This window comes from Malus domestica, chromosome 17 (genome assembly GCF_042453785.1).
Source record: "Malus domestica chromosome 17, GDT2T_hap1".
Lineage (NCBI taxonomy): Eukaryota > Viridiplantae > Streptophyta > Magnoliopsida > Rosales > Rosaceae > Malus > Malus domestica.
Genome location: NC_091677.1, coordinates 5,879,582 through 5,886,175, shown reverse-complemented (window position 1 = coordinate 5,886,175; position 6,594 = coordinate 5,879,582).

Genomic DNA, 6,594 nt, shown 5'->3' with positions numbered 1-6,594 from the left:
TATGCTTTTAGGGTTTTTTTGGAAACAAATCTGAAGAATATCTATGCTATGCTTTTAGGCTTTCAGGGAAACAAATCTGAAGAATATGAATTAAATAGGAAAGATGGTTATAACTCCTGATATTTTGCAACCAGAAAAGAAAAAAAAACAAATTAACAAATCCTAAACCAAATCCCAAAAGTTTGACTATCGACCAAATTCTCCCGCCAAATGTCGAAGAGGGAAGAGAACTGGGACAGTATAAATAGCAGCTGCTCTCCAGTGTCCCACATGCTCATCATCTGTTAACTATGTAATCTCCCCAATGTTCGAATTTGAGAGTATGAATTGAGGATTAGAGAGAGTTTTTGTACTTGCAGTCGATTTTCTGAAGAAAATGGTGACAGCTCCAAGCTCTATCGCAGCCACAGTTGAGAAGATGGAGGTGGAGGTGAGCTCGGCTGCTGAGAACAATATGGTTGTCCAAGAACACGATGCTCTGGCCGTTGGAGGCCAGATCTTTGATGCGAAGAAGGAAACAAATGGTGGACGTGCCAAGAATAACAAGGGAAATGCAAAGCAAAGCAAAACCTTCCTTTATTTGTTTTTATTTCATCTTAATCATGTTAGGATATACCCTTCAAACCCTAGACAACCCCTCTCACTTTCATACCAACAAACGCCTCCCGTTTCTAACTCTCAGATCTATCTTATCTTGTGTTTTTTTTTTCAAAATTCTCTGCATCGATATTTCTGATTCTCTTTACAATTTCTCCCGTCATTTTTTTTTTTGAAAATAAGAAACTTTTCTAATGTTCTTCTTTCTTGTGTTCCTTGAATTCAAAGAAGAGGAAATCATGATATCATATGTCCCAAGAATAACAAGGGAAATGCAAACCAAAGTAAAACCACTTTCTATTTGTTTTTATTTCATCTTAATCAAGTCACAATTATACCATTCAAACCTTAAGCGAGTTTTATTTGTGTCTTCACCTCTCACTTTCATATCAACAAATGCCTTTCATCTTCAACTCTCATATATGTCTATCTTTCGTGGTTTTTAAAAAAAAAGTTCCTCTTCATCAATATTTGTGTCTTCATACAAGTGTATTGAGAGAATGATGGATCTATTATAGACTTTAGATTGAAGGATCAATGCTCATAATCATTTGAGCCACAAACTCGTTGTACTAATAAACTAGTTGTACCAATAATAAACTAGTAAGCATATCATTTCAATGTTTTGTTTGAATGATGATTTGATATTGATGAATTTTACCTTGCTAAGAATTGAAGATATCTTTTCTTTTCTGTCTTTGATGTGAATTGGTGAAAAAGTTATTATATTTAGAGTAATTCTCACTTTACTACCCTTAAGTATCGTGTATTTTGCACTTTGCTACTTTTAGTTTTATTTGTCTCACTTTCATACTTAAAGTTACGATTTGCTCCCAAAATCATACTTCTGTTAGTTTAGCCGTTGAGTCATCCATTAAACGATGACATGGCAAGTTGACCACACAAAAAATTTAAAATTAATAAAAAATAAAAAATGTTTTTATTACTAAAAATACAAAAGAAAAAAAATAACACTCTCTACCACTCCCATCCACACCAGTGCAACCTCTTGCACATCATCCCCACTACCACCGGACTCTCCCCCACCCTACACCAACCCGACCCACTCGAAATCTACACCAACGCAACCCCTTTTTCTTTTTTCTCGTGGGTACTACTCTTACCCACGTCCATCTGCCCGTCGAACAGGTTCGTGTAGTTCATATACGTCGTGTTGTCGAAAACATTGTCGTTTAGCTTTTGTTCGTGTAGCCGAGTCGTGAGTACGAATCCGAAGCGGGTATGAATTGATTAGAAATGAGAATTTGGTTTGGCGGTGAAATTTGAGAATCGGAGTGACGACAACTTGTCGTAGCTGGTCCAAAATCGGCATTGGTTAGTGAGTGCATGTGGGGGCGACTATGCCCAGCCCATAGAGTGAGGTGGTGAGATCTGAATGGTGGAGATATTAACGACTTGAGTATTGAGAACAGATGTTGTGGTCATTTCTCAGATGAGATAGAGGAGGAGGAGGAGAGTTGGATTGTAGTGATTGTCGAAAAGTGAAGGCAAAGATTTTTCAATTTTGTAGTTTTTTTAGTACTTTTTCTAAACTTATGATTTTTTTTTATTGCCCAAACTTTTTGTATGACTTAATTTTTTTTTTTGTGGGGCCAAAGGCCTGCAGCGTCATCGTTTAATGGAGGACTTAATGGCTAAACTAACGAAATTATGATTTTGGGAGAAAATTGTAACTTTAGGCATGAAAGTGAGACAAAAAAACTAAGGATAAAAAGTACGAATTTGACAACACTTGAGAGTAATAAATTAAGAATTACCCTATTTTTTTAACTAAAAGTTTTCAATGAGTATTTACAAAATCATAACATTTTGGCTTTTCACTATAATTATCATTTTATCAATTAGAGAATGATTTTGAGGAAGAGAATAAAGATTTCGACATTTTTTGTTAGAGAATCACTATATTAGCTTTAGGTGGCGGATGATGGTGGCGGATTTAGAAAAATCATGTCGGATAAATTATATCCGACACATTATTTAATTAGTGGCGGATATTATAAAACTACTGTCGGTTATAACCGACAGAAATTGACTATTTTATTATTTTACTTTCTTGCGGTTATTATTTTAGTATTTTGGCGGTTATAACCGACAGAAATGAAAATTTTATTATTTAAAATGTTATATTGATTAAAAAATAAAAAATAAACACATATTTTAATTTTTTTTTCACTCATGTTTCTATAGTCTAATGAACCCAATTCCCACGAGCCATAAATTTTTTGAGAGAATAATAACAACAGACTACAATCTGAAGCTCTATCATTTTTGTAATAAGGATTATGCTCCCTCACAGGCAAGCAAAAGGATACAAAGAAATTCAAACAATTGTTTTCAATGTGTCACAAAGCACATTGTCTGGCATATAAACACACATGAACATTTAGTGTACTCTTTTATTATTTTAAAATGTTATATTGATTAAAAATAAATAAATAAACACATGTTTTATTTTATTTTATTTTTTTTTTGCGATTTTTTACACATGCTATCTCGAAGTATACAAACATATTTGACGGTTGGGTCGTTGAAACTAATTTCGTAGAATGCATATCCTATCAAATTGATAGATTTAACAAACACTTAAGAGTTAATGTTATACTTCCATTAAGTATAAAATAATATTTATCCACTAGTGTAAATATTTTAAATTGAAGATCGAATTCATTCATTGCATTCTTATAGGATCGAGGAGTGTAACTGTAAAAAATCAGCAAAATCGGAGCTAAAGTAACCGTTAAATTGTGATTTTTCGTTCACAATCGTCGAAAACTTTTGTTCTGTTACCTAATCTCTTAATGTTTGTTTTTTGTGATTTTTTACGTATGCGATCTCAAAATGTGTACACACAAGTTTGACGATTGGATCGTTGAAAAACACTTCGTAGAATGCGTATCACATCAAAACGGTAGATTAAACAAACACTTAGAGTTAATGTTATACTTCCATTAAGTATAAAATCCACTAGTGTAAATATTTTAAATTGAAGATCAAATTTAATCATTGCATTCTTATAGGGTCGATGAGTGTAGCTGTAAAAATTCATTAAAATCGGAGCTAAAATAACCTTTATATTGTGATTTTTTGTTTATAACCGTCGAAAACTTTTGTTCTGTTACCTAATATCTTAATGTTTGTTTTTTGTGATTTTTTACGTATGCGATCTCGGAGTTTTTACAAACAAGTTTGACGGTTGGATCGTTGAAAAACGCTTCGTAGAATGCGTATCACATCAAAATGGTAGATTAAACAAACACTTAGAGTTAATGTTATACTTCCATTAAGTATAAAATAAGATTTTGTAATATCCACCAGTGTAAATATTTTAAATTGAAGATCAAATTTAATATTTGCATTCCTATAGGGTCGAGGAGTGTAGTTGTAAAAAATCATTAAAATCGGAGCTAAAACAACCGTTAAATTATGATTTTTCGTTTATAACCGTCGAAAACTTTTGTTCCGTTACGTAATCTCTGAATGTTTGTTTTTTACGATTTTTTACGTAAGCGATCTCGGAGTGTGTACAAACAAGTTTAACGGTTGGATCGTTAAAAAACGCTTCGTAGAATGCGTATCGCATCAAAACGGTAGATTAAACAAACACTTAGAGTTAATGTTATACTTCCATTAAGTATAAAATAAGATTTTGTGGTATCCACTAGTGTAAATATTTTAAATTGAAGATCAAATTTAATCATTGCATTCTTATATGGTCGAGGAGTGTAGCTATAAAAATTCATTAAAATCGGAGCTAAAATAACCTTTATATTGTGATTTTTTGTTTATAACCGTCGAAAATAACCTTTAATCGGAGCTAAATTAATTTGAGGAACAATAAATATAGATTGTTGAATAATACCCTTAAAATTTTATGACGGTTCATTTTCTAAAAAACTAGCGAAGGCCACACGTTCTCTATTTGAGAAATATATATATATATATATATATATATATATATATATATATATATATATATATATATTATGAGACTAATGATTTGTTTTTAACGGGTTGAAGTTAAGGGGAGGAGACGGAAGGAGGTGGGAGGAAAATTTTGAATTATCTACTGTGACGGAGAAAAAAATAGCACCAATTGTTCATGGTACCAAAATTTGGTGTGAACTGATCTCTGCATTCGGGGTCTCTAATATCTTTGTGGAGGCGGGGAAGGTTATGATAAGGCTCTTGACTCTGAGTAAGTAGAAGATGGGCATATTATATGTAAATTACAAATGTGTAATTGAGCTGTTTTTTGCGTTACGAGTGACGAGAACTTTTCAATCTTTTCTCCAGTAGACTGGGTGGATGGATTGAGAAGCAAAATGAAAGATATGTGGAACAAACAAGGGACGCCTAAGGAAAAGTTACAAGAGCAAAGGATAAGGTAATATGAAAAACAAGGCAAGCATCTTTTAAAGTCAACGTAGAGTTCTGTTTTTAACTAAATCATATATGTGCAGGAGAGAGACCTCCAAGAAAAGTTGCAGGAGCAGATGGCTAAGAGGACCACTGCAGACAATAGCGATGATGTCCCGATTTCAGAGTCGGACTCCATTGCTTCAGTACTCATAAGTGAGGCAACTCAAGCTCACAAGGAGGAGCTTGAAGCAATAATGGCCATGTTACCGGAAAGTTAGTATCTTTTACCGAGACAGATGATGAACTAGAGAGAGTTTAGAGAGAAATGAGGCTTTTGTATTTATGAGAAAATCACTAACTAATCACATTTGTGAGTTGCAGTTCCTTATATATACTGAACATAGTACAAGGTTACTTATAATTAATTAACGAACTAACAAATTGTTGGTATATGGTCCAACCCATGATCAATGTTCTAGATTATTTTAGTAAACAAGAGAGGAGGCTGGAGCATGCTAGACAATTTTAGTATGTTATCAAGTAGATGGAAGAAGCTAGAGAGTACTAGCTTCCTTGGTTGCAAATGGAAAGATCCATGCACATGCTAGATAATTCTAGCAAAGTTCAAGTTGGTGGAATAGTCTAGAAGAATGGTGAAGATTCCACCAACATACAAGATTAGTGTAGATAATTCTAGCTTCCGAAGGTAGTGGAATTATCTAGATATCTCTAGCATGATGTTTCCATGCTTCTTCAAGGTTACATCCATGCCTATAAAAGGAGAAGGCATCCACACCATTTGGATGAACTAACCAATCAAGAGAGTAGTGAGTAGCAAAGGATCAAGTCCTAAGCTAGAGTTCCACTCCAAGAGTGAGAGTGAGAGTGTTCCACTACACATTGTGTGAGTGAAGTTTAGTTCCACTCCAAGAGTGAGAGAGAGTGTTCCACTACACATTGTGTGAGTGAAGTTTAGAAGGATAGAAAGTGTGTGTCATACTTGTATCCATCAAGTCTTGTCTTTGGCTTGGTAAGACTACTCTTATTGTATTCATCTTTTTCATATAGTGAAGATTGATCCTTGTTTTGTGGATGTAGGCATAAATTGCCTAACCGCATAAATTCTTGGTGTCCATTTTCTACTTTACCTTGTGCATTCTTTATCTTGTAGTACTGACATTCCTAACACAAATCACTTAACAGACTAACAAAAATACTCTTAACAACTTTTGTTGGCGTGACAATGATTATACAACAACTCATAATGAAGAGACATCTACAGTATCTTCAGCCTTTCGATTGCCCTTTTTTTGTTTCTACAATTGATGTTTTACTTTTAATATTTCGTTTTTTTTTTTCATGAAAGTCTGATACATCATTTTGCAAACTATGAAGCTTTCGTATCTTTCATACGTCCTTGTTACACATGCTCGTGTTAAAATTGTTTTGACTTATGTGAGGCAATTAGAGCTGTTAGAATAGAGCCTTATGTTGTGGATGCTGAAGGCCATGCCTTCTGGAAACCAAAAAGCGATTTTCGTGAAGATATATTGCTTCAAGGTTAGTTTTAACTGTGCCAAATACAATCTTTCCAGTAGTTATTTCGATGTTCTAATT